This window comes from Lissotriton helveticus, chromosome 5_1, assembly GCF_964261635.1.
Source record: "Lissotriton helveticus chromosome 5_1, aLisHel1.1, whole genome shotgun sequence".
Classification (NCBI taxonomy): domain Eukaryota; kingdom Metazoa; phylum Chordata; class Amphibia; order Caudata; family Salamandridae; genus Lissotriton; species Lissotriton helveticus.
Window position 1 is genome coordinate 1042462963 of NC_136065.1, and position 23070 is coordinate 1042486032.

General features: G+C 47.7%; 1 pseudogene; it reads right to left on the minus strand.

Annotated features, from left to right (window-relative positions):
• Positions 1–41: 41 nt before the first annotated feature.
• On the minus strand, positions 42–22459 carry LOC144752588 (uncharacterized; annotated as a pseudogene).
• Between the last annotated feature and the right edge of the window lie 611 nt (positions 22460–23070).

Below are 23070 nucleotides of genomic sequence, written 5' to 3' on the forward strand. Positions count from 1 at the left end.
CAATACTTAATTTATGTGTGCTGATGCACATTATGCATAGTCTAGGGGAACCACAGGAGCCATATATCCTGGCACTGCTGAACACTGAGATAGCTTTCAGCATATTTGGGTGGTCTGATATGAAGAGGTTGCTGGTTCGTATAGGGTTTGTCCTGGGATTTCTCAGGTGGATTAAATTGCTGCACACAGACATTGCACAAGGTTTAAAGCTGAGATGTATGTGTCAGGCAGTTGGTGTTTAGAGAGACACACGAGTAAAGGTTGTCCCACCTACCTGCTGCTCTTTGCACTTGCAATGGAGCCACTGGGGTGCATCCAGTGAAATAAATCTGTGAGACTGGAGCATACACGTTGGAGAAACTATACATGTGGTCTCAGTGTATGCAGATGACACACTGATGTACTTGCTGTACCCAGAGAGGTCTGTTGCAAGATTACTATCAGAAGTGCAACTATTCATTGAAATATCTGGGCTACATACCAACTGGGGATGAATCAAAATTATCCCCTCTGAGTGGACTGCATAGACTGAGGCCAGGTGAGTATCCAGTGTTGGTCCTTCTGTGGGAAAAATACAAATTCTGTTTTCTAGAGATACAGGTAGCACATACAGCAGAAGCACAGCCTCAAAACAAAATGAGGAGACTATTGGATGGTATGATAAAAATCAGCTAGCTTTTGAAATACTCCCCCACTATCAGCGATGCATTGGGTGGCACTGAAATAAAATGGCTGTGTTACCAAGATACCTCTGCTCCCTGAAGGGTGCAATGTCCCAGGACACCCATATACAGGATTAGACCAACTGTTAAAAAGATTGCTGTGCGGAAGGAAACGCAGGAGAGTCAAGCACAGTACAATGTGGTACTCGTGGGACAAGAGGGGACAACTATTAAATCTAGTGCTATATTATGTAACCACACAGTTCTAACATGTGGTCAAGTGGCTGGATTAGAGACCAAACTGGAAAAATGAACTCCTGAAGAGAATACACACGCTGACGGAACTACAGGAATTGCTGATGGTCGGTAGCTGCATACCCAAAAAATAGCCCTATATCATAAAACAGGTGGTCAAGTATGGGAAAGAGAAATTAAGAAATTTATAAGATCTCCCTCCTTGACTGATTTGTGAGCCTGCACTTTTAAAATCAGGTGAGATATGACACTGGTAAGATAGAACGGGAGTGTGGAACAGCCACAGATTTATATCCAAATTGCATATTTATAAGAAACCACCGCAATGGAGCGCACACCGCTAGCCCCTCCTCCGGATCGCCCCTCGGGATTCTGGTACTTGTAGTTCAATAGTGGATCACCCAGGTGGGTGCAAGTCGGTACTTGTTGGACTGATGAATCTCTAGACCCGATACATGTCCCGGGTTTTTGGGTATCGCCCGAGACATGGCTCGGGTTTCGGGATAACCTCCCTCATCAGTAGAGAAATGGTTAGGGGTGGAGGAGAAGGCCGCCAAACAACAGTCAATGGCCTCGATGCCCGAACTGGCACGCAGGGCAGCATCCAGGAGCCCGTCGGCTCAAAGCTCAAGGGAGCCAATTAATAGAAACCACCGCAATGGAGCGCACACAGCTAGCCCCTCCTCCGGATCGCCCCTCGGGATTCTGGTACTTGTAGTTCAATAGTGGATCACCCAGGTGGGTGCAAGTCGGTACTTGTTGGACTGATGAATCTCTAGACCCGATACATGTCCCGGGTTTTTGGGTATCGCCCGAGACATGGCTCGGGTTTCGGGATAACCTCCCTCATCAGTAGAGAAATGGTTAGGGGTGGAGGAGAAGGCCGCCAAACAACAGTCAATGGCCTCGATGCCCGAACTGGCACGCAGGGCAGCATCCAGGAGCCCGTCGGCTCAAAGCTCAAGGGAGCCAATTAATAGAAACCACCGCAATGGAGCGCACACCGCTAGCCCCTCCTCCGGATCGCCCCTCGGGATTCTGGTACTTGTAGTTCAATAGTGGATCACCCAGGTGGGTGCAAGTCGGTACTTGTTGGACTGATGAATCTCTAGACCCGATACATGTCCCGGGTTTTTGGGTATCGCCCGAGACATGGCTCGGGTTTCGGGATAACCTCCCTCATCAGTAGAGAAATGGTTAGGGGTGGAGGAGAAGGCCGCCAAACAACAGTCAATGGCCTCGATGCCCGAACTGGCACGCAGGGCAGCATCCAGGAGCCCGTCGGCTCAAAGCTCAAGGGAGCCAATTAATAGAAACCACCGCAATGGAGCGCACACCGCTAGCCCCTCCTCCGGATCGCCCCTCGGGATTCTGGTACTTGTAGTTCAATAGTGGATCACCCAGGTGGGTGCAAGTCGGTACTTGTTGGACTGATGAATCTCTAGACCCGATACATGTCCCGGGTTTTTGGGTATCGCCCAAGACATGGCTCGGGTTTCGGGATAACCTCCCTCATCAGTAGAGAAATGGTTAGGGGTGGAGGAGAAGGCCGCCAAACAACAGTCAATGGCCTCGATGCCCGAACTGGCACGCAGGGCAGCATCCAGGAGCCCGTCGGCTCAAAGCTCAAGGGAGCCAATTAATAGAAACCACCGCAATGGAGCGCACACCGCTAGCCCCTCCTCCGGATCGCCCCTCGGAATTCTGGTACTTGTAGTTCAATAGTGGATCACCCAGGTGGGTGCAAGTCGGTACTTGTTGGACTGATGAATCTCTAGACCCGATACATGTCCCGGGTTTTTGGGTATCGCCCGAGACATGGCTCGGGTTTCGGGATAACCTCCCTCATCAGTAGAGAAATGGTTAGGGGTGGAGGAGAAGGCCGCCAAACAACAGTCAATGGCCTCGATGCCCGAACTGGCACGCAGGGCAGCATCCAGGAGCCCGTCAGCTCAAAGCTCAAGGGAGCCAATTAATAGAAACCACCGCAATGGAGCGCACACCGCTAGCCCCTCCTCCGGATCGCCCCTCGGGATTCTGGTACTTGTAGTTCAATAGTGGATCACCCAGGTGGGTGCAAGTCGGTACTTGTTGGACTGATGAATCTCTAGACCCGATACATGTCCCGGGTTTTTGGGTATCGCCCGAGACATGGCTCGGGTTTCGGGATAACCTCCCTCATCAGTAGAGAAATGGTTAGGGGTGGAGGAGAAGGCCGCCAAACAACAGTCAATGGCCTCGATGCCCGAACTGGCACGCAGGGCAGCATCCAGGAGCCCGTCGGCTCAAAGCTCAAGGGAGCCAATTAATAGAAACCACCGCAATGGAGCGCACACCGCTAGCCCCTCCTCCGGATCGCCCCTCGGGATTCTGGTACTTGTAGTTCAATAGTGGATCACCCAGGTGGGTGCAAGTCGGTACTTGTTGGACTGATGAATCTCTAGACCCGATACATGTCCCGGGTTTTTGGGTATCGCCCGAGACATGGCTCGGGTTTCGGGATAACCTCCCTCATCAGTAGAGAAATGGTTAGGGGTGGAGGAGAAGGCCGCCAAACAACAGTCAATGGCCTCGATGCCCGAACTGGCACGCAGGGCAGCATCCAGGAGCCCGTCGGCTCAAAGCTCAAGGGAGCCAATTAATAGAAACCACCGCAATGGAGCGCACACCGCTAGCCCCTCCTCCGGATCGCCCCTCGGGATTCTGGTACTTGTAGTTCAATAGTGGATCACCCAGGTGGGTGCAAGTCGGTACTTGTTGGACTGATGAATCTCTAGACCCGATACATGTCCCGGGTTTTTGGGTATCGCCCGAGACATGGCTCGGGTTTCGGGATAACCTCCCTCATCAGTAGAGAAATGGTTAGGGGTGGAGGAGAAGGCCGCCAAACAACAGTCAATGGCCTCGATGCCCGAACTGGCACGCAGGGCAGCATCCAGGAGCCCGTCGGCTCAAAGCTCAAGGGAGCCAATTAATAGAAACCATAGCAATGGAGCGCACACCGCTAGCCCCTCCTCCGGATCGCCCCTCGGGATTCTGGTACTTGTAGTTCAATAGTGGATCACCCAGGTGGGTGCAAGTCGGTACTTGTTGGACTGATGAATCTCTAGACCCGATACATGTCCCGGGTTTTTGGGTATCGCCCGAGACATGGCTCGGGTTTCGGGATAACCTCCCTCATCAGTAGAGAAATGGTTAGGGGTGGAGGAGAAGGCCGCCAAACAACAGTCAATGGCCTCGATGCCCGAACTGGCACGCAGGGCAGCATCCAGGAGCCCGTCGGCTCAAAGCTCAAGGGAGCCAATTAATAGAAACCACCGCAATGGAGCGCACACCGCTAGCCCCTCCTCCGGATCGCCCCTCGGGATTCTGGTACTTGTAGTTCAATAGTGGATCACCCAGGTGGGTGCAAGTCGGTACTTGTTGGACTGATGAATCTCTAGACCCGATACATGTCCCGGGTTTTTGGGTATCGCCCGAGACATGGCTCGGGTTTCGGGATAACCTCCCTCATCAGTAGAGAAATGGTTAGGGGTGGAGGAGAAGGCCGCCAAACAACAGTCAATGGCCTCGATGCCCGAACTGGCACGCAGGGCAGCATCCAGGAGCCCGTCGGCTCAAAGCTCAAGGGAGCCAATTAATAGAAACCACCGCAATGGAGCGCACACCGCTAGCCCCTCCTCCGGATCGCCCCTCGGGATTCTGGTACTTGTAGTTCAATAGTGGATCACCCAGGTGGGTGCAAGTCGGTACTTGTTGGACTGATGAATCTCTAGACCCGATACATGTCCCGGGTTTTTGGGTATCGCCCGAGACATGGCTCGGGTTTCGGGATAACCTCCCTCATCAGTAGAGAAATGGTTAGGGGTGGAGGAGAAGGCCGCCAAACAACAGTCAATGGCCTCGATGTTGTTTGGCGGCCTTCTCCTCCACCCCTAAACCATTTTCTCTACTGATGAGGGAAGTTATCCCGAAACCCGAGCCATGTCTCGGGCGATACCCAAAAACCCGGGACATGTATCGGGTCTAGAGATTCATCAGTCCAACAAGTACCGACTTGCATCCACCTGGGTGATCCACTACTGAACTACAAGTACCAGAATCCCGAGGGGCGATCCGGAGGAGGGGCTAGCGGTGTGCGCTCCATTGCGGTGGTTTTTACTAATTGGCTCCCTTGAGCTTTGAGCCGACGGGCTCCTGGATGCTGCCCTGCGTGCCGGTTCGGGCATCGAGGCCATTGACTGTTGTTTGGCGGCCTTCTCCTCCACCCCTAAACCATTTTCTCTACTGATGAGGGAAGTTATCCCGAAACCCGAGCCATGTCTCGGGCGATACCCAAAAACCCGGGACATGTATCGGGTCTAGAGATTCATCAGTCCAACAAGTACCGACTTGCACCCACCTGGGTGATCCACTACTGAACTACAAGTACCAGAATCCCGAGGGGCGATCCGGAGGAGGGGCTAGCGGTGTGCGCTCCATTGCGGTGGTTTTTGCATATTTATAAGATTTGAAGAAGCCTGAGAAGCATTTGGAGTTGGCCCAGGACAGTTTCTGAAATATGCAAACCAGGGCCCGTATTAGTGATAGGGCGCACTGTCTTTGTTTATGCCACAGCGCACCTTTAAACAGGTGCGCCAGGCGCAAACAGAGACAGTGAACTCTATTACAATGGATGCGATGACCCCAGGGTAGCCGCAAACTCGGGCTGCCCTGGAGGAAGAACATTCTGTGAAATATGGCGCGGCTGCTTCAAAGCTGCTTCGTGCTTCAACAGTGCAGGTGATACCCTGCCTGCACTTTGAAAAGGAGAGATCCCCTTATAAGCAGGTGTAGTGAATGACTGCACACGCCTGCAGGGGGATGTCTGGGGAGGGGGGTTGGGGGATCCATGGCAACCCCCGCTTTCATCCCCCTGAGGACAGCCCTCAAGAGGGCGTACAGACTGTGAGACAAATATTTGTGGCACATTGTCAGTGTGCCTCCTAAGGACCTGTTTGCCTCTGCATCCGTGTCCATAATACAGAGCAGGTGCAGAGTCAAGGTGATTCTCTCATTTGCATGAGGGAACACCCTCGAATGACAGCGCTGGCATCACATGTGTGCCAATGCCATAGGCTTTTCAGAAGGTGCAGTACAAGCATCTGTGAACACTTCTGTAATACCATACTGCCCGAAAAGACCAAAAAGCAGGCACCCACACCCATTGTACCCCCAGGGCACCATCTGTAATATGGGCCCAAATGAAGATAGCCAGGGATATTTGGACCAGTTTCCTAAAAGTGCCTAGGGCAACAGAGAACATGATAATGATGCTGAATTTGACAACGATGAAAGCCAGAGGCGAACATCTGTGCTATGGAGTATTGTGAAAAGACATAGGAGGGTGTCTGACACAGATTCGAGGTAACTGGAAGGCTGACAGCCCACAACCAATCTCTGATAAGGACTGGGAACACACATACAGACAGGTAAAGAAAGCTTTGAGCAATGCTAGATTTAACATGGCCCAGTTTAACTATCTACACAAGACATATCTTACCCTTATAAACTCCATAGAATATATCCATAGTGATGCCCTATTTGTCCAAAATGTAAAGCAACTGGGGTAGGGTTGCCCCCATGGGATGTTGACTTGCCCTCATGAGAGGTAGGTTTGCCTGAGGATGCAAAGGTTTTCGAAGGAAGTGTTGGTTAAGCTGCACATGATAACACAGGATGTTGTGGAGCCCATGCGTAAACACTGCCTGTTGGGTATTTGTGGCACCCTCTTCAGCCCAGTAGCATGTAAATGAATAACACAACGCACGGAGATTGGTACTATACGTCTTTATTCTCTACAGTGTAACCGCTAACTGACACATACTGTTTCATGGATTTTAATAACCACACACAATCAATTATGCCACTAGACTACGGAGTATGTTAGGGGCCATACGGGTCCAGTGCTCTAAAATACACAAGGGACTACATCTCCCCCTTTGTTAAATCAAAAGTACAAAACAAAAAACATATATATACATACATCATAGTTCCTCAATGAGTTGTCTTGGCGCTCAAACCAAACTTCCAGATCTCGTAGTGTACGGCCAGGGCCGGACTGGCTACCGTGCGTTTTGGCATGCTGCCGAGCTGGGGGCTGATGTCACTGCAGTGGGGGCTAATTCCGTTGATGGAGACCTGCATGTGCTTCGAAATAAACAAAGCAAAAGGAATTTCGTTCAGCCCAACTAGGTCTCCATCAACGAAATCAGCCCCCAGCTCGGTAGCATGCCAAAATGCCTGATAGCCAGTCCGGCCCTGTGTAAGGCTGAGAAAACACAGGGTAAACAACTACAGCAGACACTGGTGAACTGGACACTGACACAGATCTTGGGCTGTCCTGGTTCTCTGATGACAAAGTCTCACTTTAGATGTCTGGAGCCAACAGACTCCAAGGCAGGTGCTTAAAATTTAAGGAATCCACTGGGGAAAGATCAATGTCTGAAAAGGTAGGATTGAATTCAACTACTTTCCACGCAGTGGGTGAGAGATGAGGGAATGATCTTAGTGATGTATGCTGAGATGTTGGTATCATTTTCAAATATGTCCATACACAGACAGATTTACTTTGTGTTTTTTCAATGATAATAATAAAAAAGGCATATAAAAAAAGGAAATGTGTGGAATCCCTCGTAGGGGACTTTCCAAAACAGTAAGCTGTCACCAGGTGTGCCCTTACTAGTCACAACTTGCAATTGATTGGCATCGAATGGAGCATCAGATTTGTGTTTCCGCCTCTGCTTGACAAAAACACGGTCTCCTTTCTCAAATGTAATGTCCCATGCACATCTACACTTGTCTGCATAAGTCTTCATTCTGGACGTATAAGATGAATCAGTGAGTTGAACTGTTCTTCCAGTGTTCCACTGGAGCAGCTTGGCACCCATGGCTCTCCCGAACAACAGGGTGGGGAACTTTTGCCAGTTGTAAAATGGGAGGTATATCTCTAGGCATGAAGAGTAGAATGAAAAATAGACTTGAGATCAAGTCCCTCTTTCACAGCGCACTGGACAGCCTTCTTAAGAGTGTTCATAAAAGTTCAACAAAGTCATTATACTATGCCCATAAAGGTGTGCTTTTCTGATGCTTGATATTCAAATGAGTAAGAAAGTCTTTCAATTTCCGACCATTGAATGGTGGGCTATTGGCAGGTTTTAGAGTGGACAGAACACCCCATATTGCAATTATGCCTTCTAGTCTTTAAAGTTTTCAATCATGAGTGACTGACGAGAGATCTTCCACCAGAGGAAATTGGGAGTACTCATCTGATGACTTTTCTCTTGGCCACTTGGTCACTAGTGACTATAATTTCATCTGGGTGGACCTTTTCCAAGTTGTGGAAGTCATATCTGGCTCTTTTTCCCTAGCACGAGTTATAATGGGTACTTCTCTGTGGAACTGTCGAGTGTATTGCGATAGAAATAACGAATTGGGGAAAGGCCAATTGATATCTGTCACCTTGGCCCTTTGTGACACTTTCCTTATCATGGCCATAAATATTTCAGCCATTCTATTGGCTGGCGGACACAGTGGCATTATTTTCTGTTGAAGTATCCCCAGATAGACCATGAATTTGCAAAGTTATTTGCCTGAGAATGATGTTCCATTGACAATCTTGAGTGTAAGTGAAACACCCTAACCTAATAATATCTTATTTAGGGTGGTCAATGTGACTGCCATTAACGTTGACAGAACTGGAGTGACAAAGGGATATGAGAATACTCATCACTGACAACCGGGATGTATCCCGTGGTGTCCAAAGGTTCATAGAAATCAGCTGCCAGCATTAACCACATTGGGCATGCAAGGTTGGGCATTTGTACCTGTTTGGGTCTTACGTAATTCCCTGTGTTTTGACATAGTGGCATGCTTGAGTCATTTCTTCTAGTAGGCAATCTAGTCTCGGGAACCATACCTTTTCTCTGAGTGTCTTTTTGGTTGCCACTATCCCTTGGTGATTTTCATTTGAGAGATTGACGTTGTAGTGTCTATGGTACATGCTGGTGTCACGAAGGAGTATTACTTGTTCTATTTCAGGCAGCACTTCCTGCACATTCTTGAATGCAAGTGTCTCCTCATTTATACTCTTTGATTGTTGGTGTGTCATTATCATTCATTTCTTATGATGTTTTCCACTTCTTCTAGTGTGATGTCATGGCACGATTCGTTCACAACCTCCTCTAGCATGCTCTGAGCAGGGGTGTTCTGCCGCAGTACAAAGCTGCTATACTCTTCAGTCAGCTATGGTGTGGGGTGAGTGCTCAAAAGACGATGTCTGGAGAATTAGTCTGCAGGGTTTAAATTCAAACACATTTCTGTTCCAATCTATAGTTTAGTTGTACAGAGCTTTACTCCGAGACGCCAAGATGACTGTTGGTAACTGGATACCAAGCTCGCTCGCATGGTTTTGTGCATCTACTCTTGAATCTGTGGGATTTCTTTTTCGCTGATTTGAGCATTAGTTTCTACTTATGCAGGATGGTGCACCTTGTACTCGTTATTTGGGTCTTTCACTGACTTACACCTTCAGAGATTCCTAGTTGTCCAGTCTCTCCCGGTAGCCTATCTTCGTGGCTCATCTTTTTGCAGACACCCGCCTGCATTTGAGAATTCCTGCAAAACCTATTGAATTTTTGCAATACGGAGATATATTTTTCCTTTCAGTAGCTACATTATAACGTATAGGAATTCAATGGCACACGTTTGGTTAATTATAATGATAGTGGATAAGGTTTTTTAGCAGTACTATTGATTTGTGTCTTCTATTGTGTTAGGTATTCCTTGAATCCGTCTCTCTAGTCACTTCATTGCGTACCTTGGGACTGTAATTTCTCGTGGTGGGTGGTTCGTCCGTCAATGTTATCCTGATTGCTTTGGCATTTGCTGATTTCGTTCAAAGAAACTTATGTTGATTTTCTGGTAAGCCATATTTAATGCAATTGTGCATTCTGGGTGGCTTGTGATGTTAGAAGGGAATCTAGGCACAGGGCCTTCTATGAATCAACGCAGGTCTGCTCGAAGTTAAATATGAGTACACATTACTGTTATGGTTTGGTTAACATTTGAAGAACTGAATTATGAGTTTTTCTGCCTTTCTTTTCTAGTAAGTCATAATAAGGGCCCCCATGTTTATGGTATTTATTTTTATGACATTTCCGTCTGTATTTATCCATCTTTCTTTTTTGTTAATTTTTCCTGTATTTATCCATTTTTATGTTGTTTTTTTCTGTATAAATGAAGCTGTATCCGTATTTTTCCGCATTTATTTATCTGATAAATATATGCTCACATTTGAATGTTCAAAAGGTTTCAGTAGTATACAGTGCAATAGCGTTATCTGAAAACACTTGCATTATAAAATAGCATAAATAACAGTACATCTGCGAATAATTAGGAAACCTTTTGTCTTTTTTTTATCTCCCCTACCTCTCAGTCTGTACACCTACTGACCTGCACTCATGACAGACAGTAGAAAAAAATGATCAAAAGAAGACGTATTTTCCATACTTTTCTGTATTTAACAATAAATATAGACAGGAAAAAAAATGATTTTTTTGTCTGCATTTATCTGTAAAAATCAATAAACACCAAAACCTGGGAGTCTTAGTCCTAATGGACATCTCTAAAGTCAATAAACTTTATAATAAATAAGTGATGGCTCTGAATGATGAATTGTTTGGGTTTACTGTGCATCAACAGATGCTTGTGAATTAATGGGTTAATGTTAGTGTTAACGCAGCTACAGAAATATCCTTCCTAGCATGTCATAAAGGACATTTTTAAGTTCAATGAACTGTATAATAATCAACATGTAATTGCTTGGAATAATTAAAATGTTTGAATTCATTGTGCATATATTTAATATTTAATGCAATAAATATTGAAGCACTACATAATGTTATTTTTTCTTTTGTTAGACCTCTCTATATCATGTTGAATAATACAAGATGTCTGAAATTTCACCATTCACTTTTGGTCCTGACGAAGATATGATATATATCCCGAACGGTACTCCGACAAATGTGGCAACATTTTTAATTGTCCTCTGTTGTTTGCCTTGTGATGAGGAATAGAACACTTCATGCACTTCCTCCTTGTCTCTAGGACTGATAGTATGCAACAGTACCATTGTTTTTAGATCATGATAAGATGTATTCTGATGGGGGTAAACTATTATCAATTGTCTACATTTTTTGTTTGAATAAATTAGAGGTATATTTTGAGCAGTTTTATAAATGAATTAATTTTTATTAATCATGAATTCATGATATAGTTAATTAAAACCTTTACATGATAAAAGAGTGTAGGTAAAAACAGGAAAGAAAAAAGAAAGAAAAGGTGAATAAAAACGTGTGAGTAATCAAAGTGCCCTTTTAAAAACATATTAAAAACTAATACTATTAGAGCCATCCAGTTCCTAGCATGCCTGTGATTAAGTCTCTTCAAGTGCGGAAAATGATTGAACATGCTGATCTTGGACAAAGCAAAGGGTCAGTTGATGATAACTGCTGTGCTGGCTGGTTGTCTATTCAAATAGTGGGTACTGATGCCATTGTACTTTTTCAACAATTGTTCATAATGGTACGATACCACACTGCTAAAGTATAAGCGCTTAAAGAGTGCAACATGGCGTGAGTGGAAAGCCCAACTGTGGCTCTTGGTTCAAGACGTAAAGTGCACTTAAGTGTTAGCAGGATATTTATTCGCTTGGAGTTTACTTCGGTGTGTCAGGATGTTTGTTCATTAAATGCACTCAAGTATTCTCATGATATTTTCTTTGTTTGCCCACCGTGAAACATTGTCTTATGGTGTTGTTTTCCACTTGGACTGTGGCCCAGCCTGTTGTAAGGTAAAACCCCAATTTTCTTTGTATACATTTTGTGTTTGTCTAAACTACTGTCCTATTTGTAATGAGTTATTTAGACTACATTTTTACAATTACAAATTGGGACTCTTTGCGGTAACTGTCTATCGACGGGTAAAATGAGAATCAGTGAAATTATATGAATTACCTCCAGTATGATTTACTATCCTGTGGGATTTGAAGAGTTGGTGTTCTGTTTCATAAGTGTATAAATTAAGGGCAAAAGAGTGGGGACTCTTTTGCCCTTATTTTCCCACATCCTGTGAAGTTTTGTTTCAAAATGCCCACCACCACTTGTTTCCTATGAGATAGGCGTATTACCAGACCTTGAAAATGGGCTCTCTCCCATAAGTTTCTTTGAAGCTTTCAGCATCTCAGACTTCAAAATGGTGGCTACCATTGCTTTCTAAAATGCCGACCTGGCTTCAAGATGGCACCCTAATTTCGTGTAATATTGTATTCTGTTTGCACTGCACTACCTTCTGGGGTGCTTGTTTGATAAAAACAGTTACGCTGGATTACAAAGCGTGTGCTGTCTGTTCTGGAGCACACTTATTGAAGAGCAGCGTGGGGTGAGGTGGTTTTTTTGGTATCCCTTTCTTTCTGCTGGAGAATCTGGCACGCTTTCTTTTCCCGGCAGCTTTCCTGCTTTGGTTGTCAAAATAAGGGGGCATCAGAAGCACTATGCTGTAGCATGTCATAGAAGAGGCTGGCACTTGATGCTTTCTGGGGATTTGGTGAAAGAGAAGTTTTGGACACAGCTCCAAAGGACCCAGTTGCAATCAGTAGCAAGTCAAAGTCAACACAGTGGAACCACTGGTTGTAAAATGGACTTAACACCCACAGTAGAGCCCAATGGCTATCAAACATACATGCATAAACAGGACTTAGAGCACAGAACTGGTGGGAGGGAGAGTGGAAGTAGGGTGCCTAACACCTGGAAATGTTGGCCCTCACTCTGAGAAACCTCAGAAGTCTGGGAAACCTCAGAAGCATGTATGGAGCTTCTAGCCAGCCCCAAAGCTTGAAGTCAAGCCTACCCAAAGCCCCTGTTAGGAACTTCCACCTGGTAGTGGATAAACTGGGACCTGCCTTCTGACACTCTTCTGCTGGTTACTGTCCTTATGGGCAGAATTCTCCTTGGGTTGGGAACAGAACTCTGATCAAAGGGGCGGAATGGGCCACTTCACTTTATTGGCCATGGTGATACTGTGATACTGCGATCCATCTTTGAGAAAATTATAGTTAGGAGTCTCACAAATGGCGTCCACAGATGAGAAGAAGTGTTCCCCATAGGTCAGTCTAGTGGCTCAGGGGAATGTTGACGGAGGGATCCAACTGGATTCAATAGGACATGGAACTGACGAGTGCCTATGCAGTAGAGGGCCATTCTATCACAGGGAAGCCTATCAAGACATTGATAAGTCTATCCAGGCTTAAGGCTGGAGGGAATTCATGTTGGGCCTGGACCACTCGGCAGGTTCACCCCAAAACATTTTGCCTTCACTCCTCCTGTTTTGCTGAATTTATTTCTGTTAGTCTTAGGACTCTGTGCTCTTTACCACTGCTAACAAGTGCTAAAGTGCTTATTTTCCCTCCCTACAATATGGTAAAATTGCCATATACACAATTGGCACATTTAATTTATTGGTAGGTCCCTAGTAAAGGGGTACAACACGAACCCAGGGCCTATAAATTCAATGCAACTAGTGGTCCTTCAGCACGTATTGTGCCAACCACTTAAATCACCTTTTTAAACATGTCTCAGGTTTGCCATTGCAGCCTGTGAACAGTTTTAAACTGTCAATTTGACTTGCAAAGTAAACATTTTCCCAAAGAAAACTTCCTTTTTAATACATGTAAGTCGCCCCTAAACTAGGCTCTAAGTGCTCATAGGGCAGGGTGCATTGTATTTTAAAAGATGGACATGTAATTTTAAGTTGTACATGTCCTGGTAGCCAAAAACTCCCAAATTCGTTGTTTACCGTTGTGAGGCCTATCTGTCCCATAGAATGAGATTGGGTTACCTTATTACATTTAACAAGTGATAACTTTTGTTTTGGAGGAGGCTGAAATGACTTGTTTTGTGTCTAATGAATTGTAATTTAAAACCCTCTTTAATGGTAAAGTCAGATTTAAGTCACATCTCTGAAAATGTCTCTTTTAGAAAACTGGCGTTTTGTTGTCCTTATCACTTGGTGCCTGCTGCCTGTATCATAGGTCACATGACAAGGTTTAGTCTGCCTTTGTGTATTCGTACCAGGTCACTGCACAAGAGAGGGACTGGATATTGACAGGATGGGCCATCCACTCAGGATTGTGGGCAAAGCTGTGCACAGCCCCATTTGCACTTCAAAGACACGGCCTAAGCACACACACACAAAGATTGTCACATTAGCCTATTGGGCTCCCAGACATCATGGGACCAGGGCAGGGAGGCAGGAACTTCCTGACACTTTTATGTGTGGGGGGGGGGGACCCGAGAAGCTTCTTCCACTTAAAAGCTGGCAATAGGTATAACATTAGGATCCTCAGACCCACTCTATGGTATGCTCCTGGACCTGTGTATTCAACACTAGAAGGACTGACCAGCTGCACTGGAACTGCCTAGACCTTCAACTGGACCTACTGCATTCCTGCCCTGCTGTCTGAGAAGTAAGACTGGACCTGCTCCCTTCATTCCGGGCTATCTGAGTGACTCGGAGGATGGACGATAAACTCATATGTGCCTTTCAGACTGTAAATGGTTTGATAAAGTCTCTTGCAAAGTCAGGAAGTGTCAAGACTCACTACCAGATGCAAGCATGTCATTGACTCTCTCAGATGCAGCAGGTTTCATAAGTGGGTCATGACCAGCTTATTGCACACTCTCATGGCTCCAGAACAGACTCATTTAAAGACCGGCAGACAGGGGGCATCCACTAAAAAATATAGGATGAAAAACCTGCCAACTTTGTGCTTCCATTGACACATTTAGAGGTGAAAGAGCCCAAGGCTTTCTTATGGCACCGTCTCGCCAGGCGCCACCAGAAGAAACCCTTGACCTGACATTCATCTGCCCCTGGACATGAAGGTCATAGTGACAGCTGCCCCACCCTTTTGCCTCCCATCACACATCTTCACTACCTGAACTGCTATGCAAAGCAAGGCAGACCTGGGCAGGCTAAACTCACAATATACTCAATTCACAGGGAGAAATCGCTCAGCCAGTCAGGTCCATTAACTTTTCTATTACAGAAACAATGGCCTGATTTCAGGGTTTGTTTCTGAAAAAGAAAAAGAAATGCAGAGCGGGCTGTAAAAACATAGGGGCCACCTCGGCTTTAGCAATGACAAAAGTACAACCTGTGTACCAGGCGGAAGCACTATCATCACAGAGATCCTTGCCAAGCAGGCGAACATCTTTAATGATGGTAGATTGGTTTGAACCAGAGTGGAGATCAGGGCCTCAGGTGATCTAGCAAGAACGCTGGACACCAGTGTCAAATGACCTCTTCAGGGCCTTGAGATGTTCTCCACACACATATGCACAGCTAGGCTTTGCTCTGAGGGTCAGAAGATCTTTTCGTCTCTATGCAGTACAGCTTAAATCTTCCCATCAGGATAAAACAAAGGGCTTTTCCAATTGCCTAGGCGTAGTCCCAGCATAAGTGGGTGGGGTGGGGCCAGGGCTCGAGTCAGGGTACCACGCTGGTGGACGGCGTCCCCCCACTTATTTTACTGGGAGCGCGATAACTGGAGCAAATGGAGCCACACATTTACTCTTTGGCCTCTCTGGGGTGAGATCTCAGCCAATTCAGAACGCTGCTCACGCGCTGGCTTCTCTGATGCAATTGCATCTAAGGGGTGAGCGAGGGGAGGCGATGAGTCTGATGGTGCAAGCCACCTTTCATGACATCACTTCCTGTCGTGACGTTAGGGTCCCCCACTTCTTTTTTTGAGACTTGTGCCCTGGGTGGGGCACAGAGGCATCAGGTGTCCTGATCCAGGTCAGACATCTCTTGAAGCTTGTGCTATGGAGTTTTCTCTAAACTCCTGACAAATAACAGGCACCTGTCCTGGAAATCCAGGGCCTCATTTATGAGGCTGCGCCTCACTTTTACGCTGCCGGTGCGTCCCTTTTTGTGACGCAACAGTAGCGTAAAAAATGTGCCTTGTTGCACCATATTTACAAAGTGACGCATCTAGGTAGATGCATCACTTTGTAAACCCCTGCGCTACATTATACCTATGCCAGGTATAATGTATGCAGGGGGGGGCGTTCTGACGCAAGAAAGGGTCATAGAAGTGACGCAGTGAAATCTATAAGATTTCACTGCAACACTTCTAGGACACAAATGCGTCAATTTCTTACGCCTGCCTCACAGCAGGCGTAAGACTGATGCAGGCCCTTTCACATGGGGCTTGCCCCATGTGAAAGGACACATTGCTGGAGTTGCGTCACTTTTGTGACACACTCCAGCAATGTGTCACTTTAACGCCTACAGATACGTCAGAAATACTGACGTAACTCCTTGCGCCATGATGTGTCATATTATAAATATGACGCATCAATCATGACGCAAGGAGTGCGCACTGAGAAGTGACGCATCGCTGCTTTCACGCAGCGATGCGTCAATTCTCATAAATGAGGCCCCCAGTTCTTATCCTGCTAATTGCACGCTGACTGTGTCCATTGCAGGACAAAGCAGGAGAAAACAGATGGCCATAGTGATGCATGAGCCAGATCTGCTTTCTCCTTCCACATGAGCTATAGGGCTGCAAAAGAGAAAATACTTGTTGAATGTTATGTCGATAAGCCAATAAGTCAGATGCTTGCAAGGCACCTTCTGCAATACAAACCATGCTGGCACGCATATGATGCATACACGGCCCTAAGGGATATGTATGGTGGAATCACATCATGCGAGTGAGGGAAACACCTTACATCTGTGCCTGTGTCATATTATGAATGCTGATGCAAAGAAGCCGTCAGAAGGTGCACTGTTTGCGAACCGCAAAAGAGGTGGCGCACAATCAGTGCGCCCCAATGCCCCCGCTCAAGCGCACGTCTGAAAGGGATGAAAGAAGGTCCTATGGACCCCCCACTCAGACGTCCCCCAGCAGGCAGGTGCAGTCACTCACTGCACCCACCCGCAGAGGAGAGAAGGGAGAAGCGGGTACATCTCTGCCCCCTTTGTAATGTAGCTGTCACATGCACTGTGATAGGCGGAGCACGGTAGGATGGCCGTCTTGTTAACACCTGGGGCTTGCTTTGTCAAACTCTGCCTTATTTAACTTTCGCTTAAGGTTAAGGGTTGGGCCTAAATTTCATCTCTACTTGCCTAGATCCATCTCGGTAGGTTTGCTGCAATATCACTGAGATTGCAGAGATGGTGCACCTTATTCAGAACAGCGTCTGACAGCCTACGTACAACTCCCCAAAACCAAGATACAAGCATTGGCAAAATACACTCTTAGCATTTATCTGCAGCTCATCATATGAAGACCCAAAGTCTCGAACTCAGCTTCAAAGACGCGCAAGAATGACAGCATGATCAACAACAACCCACCCACCCTCTGGGGCCCGGCTATGAGCGAGGCCCATCAAACAACACTGAGACGGTGCACAGAAGGCATCGGTCTCAGGTGCTCCAGCAAAAAGACAGACATATACTATGTACACGCATATTTATGAGGCATTTGAGAGCACGTGCAAAATTGGGTCAAACGGTATTGCTGTCTGCAGCAGCGCCTCTCAGGGGAGGGGGGAGGGGTGGGGAGCTCAAACTGTTCTTATTCCTGTGTCTGCTCGGCCCAGAACCACCTGGCACAGCGGACGGACGCGAACCTGGCACAAATATTGGTTTTGTGCTTTATTTCCCAATATTTTGCCCCTTGGTCTAAATTGGGCTCAAATAATTCCCCGCACTCATTCGCCCTCTGGCGGCCGCATTTTACATCTGCGTGCAAACGACTCAACAGAATGAAAAATTGTCTAGCAGACGCGACAAAGAATTTTCAATTCTATTAAGGACACGGAGGCGAGGATTATGCTTCTCTTCACTTTACTGACAAATACAGCAGCCAATAAAAACTTTAAACTTGCATGACCCCGGAAGGACAACCCCCTCCAACAGTCTGCACCAATCACTATCAGGTCCATGATATAATTGTCCATGTGAACCATACGACCTCCTCTTTCTTTGCGAATACATCATCCGTCCAACAAGACCGGAGGCCAACGTGGCAACCATCGCATCCAACGTCGGGGAAGTCACCTCTTGCACAACTGCAAACAGTCCCAGATCACAGGCTGGTCGCCTCAAGTCTGCTTCTGCTGATCACCTGAAACAAGAATATATGTCGTAATGGCTATTCCCCAAACTGGAAATACAGTCAAGCCATCATAAACATTCGGGTGGGTACAATACAGTATATAATCATCCAATAATGCACGAAATCACAGTTCTGCAAGCCTGGGTGGGATAATCCTCGCCTCCGTGTCCTTAATAGAATTGAAAATTCTTTGTCGCGTCTGCTAGACAATTTTTCATTCTATGTCAGTCCACGGAGGCTCAGATTATGCTAGTTTAAAGTTTCTCCACCACCACTGAGGCCACATCCACAATAGGCTTATGATAAAACATCTTAAAAGTGGATTCAGATGACCAATCTGCCGCAGTCATAATATCCTAAAGCCGAGAACCGGCACCAAAGGATTTAGAGGCCATAGCCCCCCTCACAGAATGAGCCCCAAATTTAGAGGTATCAATACCAGCAAGGTCCAACAACCAGGTAACCCACCTGGCCAGAGTCGCACAGGCGACTGGGCGGAAAGGTCTCTGCAATGAAATCAACAATTGACCAAAGCCAGTCCTAAATTCTCTAGTACAATCCTCATATACCTTAAGACATTTAACTACACACAATTTACTATGATGAGGAAACGCAGGGTAAGTAATACATTTTGTATGTGTCTTCGTACGTTTAGAAATCGTAAAAGAAACTCCCGTGGGAGTGAATACTCTACCTGCCAAATCCAAGGCCCGAATATCCGACACTCGCTTGCACGAGATCAAACAGAGCAAAATCGTAAGCTTCGCCGAGAGCTGTTTGCGAGATAGTCCCTCATTAGCCGGCCAGGCCGCCAAAAAACGCAGGACCACTGAAACGTCCCAAAGCTCAGTGTACTTGGGTTGAGGGGGATTCACCAAACGGATCCCCCTAACCACTTTACACACCAGGGGGTGCTCCCCGACAGGTTTGCCCTCAACATGCGGATGTCCCGCCGAAATAGCTGACCGGAAGTTATTCCCCGATCTATAAGCCATTCCTGATCGCGCCAATTCAGATAGAAAATTCACTATCACAGTGATATCGGATCCCATCGGATCTCCCTGCCGTTCGTTACACCAACCAACCCATCGTCTCCAAGCTGACTCATAACGCTTGTGTGTGGAAGGTGCCCATGCCTGTGACAAGAAAAAGAGAGCGTCTTGCGAAACTCCCGGCACTTGCCAACGGCGCCGGAAAGTCTCCACGCCATAAGAGACAACTGCTCTTGAAGGACCAATGGATGGCGAAGACCCACCGGGTCCGTAAGAAGGTCCGGAAACGATGAGATCCGCACCGGCGATGCACAGGCGAGACTCATCGCCACCGGGAACCACGCTTGTGCTTTCCAACACGGGGAGATCAAAACCACCTCCGCCGTCTGCCTCCGAACCTGAGCCAGAACCCTCGGGATCATGATAAACGGAGGAAACGCATATAGAATGCCCGTCGTCCATGACTGAAGAAAGGCGTCCGAGCTGATCGCCAACGGATCCGGACGCCAACTGTAAAACTGTGGCACTTGTCTGTTGAGCCGTGAGGCAAACAGATCCACCACACACGGACCCCATTTGCGGTCCAATGCCCTGAAGATCCTGGGATGCAACCGCCAGTCGCTGGCATCCCTCAAATACCGAGAGTTCCAGTCCGCCGTCACATTGGCAGACCCCGGTATATACTCCGCCGTCACCGATATTTGATGGGCCAGGCAATAATGCCAAAAGTCCTTGGCTATCTCCGCCAGGAGATGCGACCTGGTGCCTCCTAGGCGATTTATATAGCGCACCGCGGACACATTGTCCATGCGAAGGAGAATGCAGCACGAAACTTTCTGAGGGGACAGAGTGCAAATCGCAAAAGAACCCGCCAGGAGTTCTAAGCAATTGATATGGAGACTCAGCTCTTCGCGGGACCATCGACCCCCCGTCTCCATTGAGCCGCAACGGGCTCCCCAGCCCCAACGGCTGGCATCCGACTCTATCACCACCTCCGGGGTGGCCGCGAAAATGGCTCTGCCGTTCCACGCATCCATATGCTCTAACCACCAGTTTATCTCCGTACGAGCCTCCGCAGAAAGGGAAACTTGTTGGGCATAAGTCAGGCCCTTGCGCAAATGCAAGGCTTTCAAACGCTGTAGGGCCCTGTAATGTAAGGGGCCCGGAAAGATCGCTTGGATCGAAGAAGCCAGTAGCCCTACCAGGCGTGCCAAAGTCCTCAATGAGATTGTCGGAGAGGCAAGCGCTCTCCTCAACTCCTTCCTGACTGCCACTCTCTTCTTGAGGGGCAAGAGTAACTGAGCTTTCACCGAGTCGACCTGGAAACCCAGGAACTCCATCACCTGAGAAGGTTGCAAGATTGACTTCTGTATATTCAGGAGGAATCCCAAGTCCTGAAGGAGGTGGATCATCCACGACAGATGGAGTGACACCACCTCCGGGGACTGTCCTAAAATCAAGATGTCGTCGAGGTAAATAATGAGGCGAACGCCCTTTCCCTCAACCTCTGCACGATGGGTTTCATCAGCTTGGTGAAACACCATGGGGCGGATGACAGTCCAAAGGGCATGGCGGAAAACTCGAACCACCGGTTGCGCCACTGAAATTGTAGGAACCGCCTGTGCGGAGAGTAAATGGCCACCGCCAGGTAAGCATCTTTTAAGTCCAGACGCACCATCCAATCCTGCGCCAATAGGATGTCGCGCAGGAGGTGTATCCCTTCCATCTTGAAGTGTCGATACACAACCCAGCCATTGAACTCTTTGAGGTTCAACACCAGTCGATACCCTTGGTCCTTTTTGGGAACCACAAAGACGGTGCTTACGAAGCCTAAATCGTGTGGGGTGGATTCCACTATCGCCCCCTTCTGGAGCAAGGAGCATATCTCTGCGTCGATGAAACTCTGCTCTGTTTGGGAAAAATAAAGGGGAGCCGGCCTCTGCCGCTGTACTGGGGAGGCATAGAACTCTATGTGAAAACCTTGTACTGTTTGTAACACCCAAGGATCGTTCGTGAGCAGTCGCCACCTGTGGAGAAAAAGAGACAGTCTGCCCCCCACCATATGTTCTGACGGACATAGAAGGCGTACCTGAATAGGAGTAGTCTCCTGAATTATTCTGCTGTCCACGATAGGTTCCTCTCTGCCCCTTGCCTCGACCTCCTCTATCGCGGGAGGGGTAGAAATTGGAGCGTCGGTTGCCTCTGCCTCTCTGATCAGCTCCACGCGAGGTCTGTGCATAACCTCGGCCGGACCCTCGACCTCGCGGGCTTCCGGCCCTATCAAAAACACCAGTATGTAATACTCTTTTGATGTTTGACTGCGCTTTGTCCAGCGCGGAGAAGGTGGCAACGTACTTGCCCATCTCTTTAACAAATTTGTCCCCGAAAAGCATACCATTAGCCAGGGAACCTGGTTCGGAGGGGGCCATTTCCGCCAGTTGGGAATCCAGTCTCATAAGAAAGGAGCGTCTCCGCTCCGTAGACACGGCCACGTTCGCATTCCCGAGGAAGCACATGGCACGTTGTGCCCATTCTAGAACCTCCGACACATCCAGTGGCACATTGCTATCCTTCGCCTTAACTGCTGCGTCTAGAATCTTCGTGAGGGGTCCAGTGACATCCAACATTTTGTCCTGAACACCGCGCCATGCTCTATCCAGCCCCTTCTTTGGATCCTTCGCAAATTTCCTCATAAACGCCGCCATCGTGGGATCCAAGTCCGCCGTATCAGCTACCTTCCCTGTCAAGGATGGTCTGGGGCATTCAGATCTCAGTGTGGCTCTCACCCCACTGTCGAAACCTTGTCGCAGGTTGTTAGCCACATAATCAGCCACCTCTGGACATGGCACCCATTCCGTGGACCTAGGGTGCACAATGTTGTTAGGATTAAAAAGGAGATTCTTTGGCGCCTGACTATCGCTTGCCTTATAGGTGTGTTTCACCTTCTTAGACCTCTTTTTAGCAGCCACCGATTCCACCTCTGAGTCCGAGGTGTCAGGCGGGGTCGGGGAAGAATCCCCCGACGTGTCGTTCACCATAGAGCCATGATCCTTCATGACATTCCTGGCCATCCGGGCCAACACCTGGGCCGAGGAGTGAGAAGAAGTATCGCCCTTGCGGGCTGATTTAAACTTTCTCTTGCCATAATTCTGAAGGGGTTTAGCAAAAGGCTTGAGGGCCTTGATCAGGGCATTATTCACCGACCCTTGGACATGGGTATCCAGGGCCTCAACCAAATTTTCCTCCAAACGTTCTTCTTGTGGCTCATACACTTCGTATTCATTATAATCTACCCATTGGTCATCCTCCTCGGCGTAGTACGCCATAGCTCTAAAGCAGGGAGGTGTGGAGGAATTTCTAGGGGGGGAGTATCCCAGGGGTGCCTCTAACACACACACACACACTGTAGAATTTAATTCCCAACACTCAATGAGGCAAAGTCCAAGGTGGAAGGAGACCCCTTACTGCACACAAAATCTCCCCTAGAGCTTAGCTCTGATCCGGGATACGCTCCGGTAAGCGTTCTATGAGACCAGGATTTATGCAGCCTAAAGACGCGCGATGTGCGAGGAGCCGGTACTGCCCAAAACGAAAGTCGGCTCCTCGCGCATGCGCGTCGTGTGTGGGGCCGAACTCGACTGCCTCCTGAGCGCGAGAGTCTCGCGTCTGTCTCCTCCTGCTCCACCTCCCCCTACCGAGCAAATCGCACGCACCGACTCGCGCCCCCAAAGGATAAATGCAATACACGCGTGGGGCATAAACAACACAACGGGAGCAATTACAGTCAACAAATGCGAACGGGAGCAATTACATTCAACAAATGCGAAGGCATAAATAAAGGCAGAAATAATACACCAAACGATAAGAGCACGGACACGCTCAGTAGCAATAAGGCACGGACACGCTCACACGCCGTTACCAACCACCGCCCTTAAAA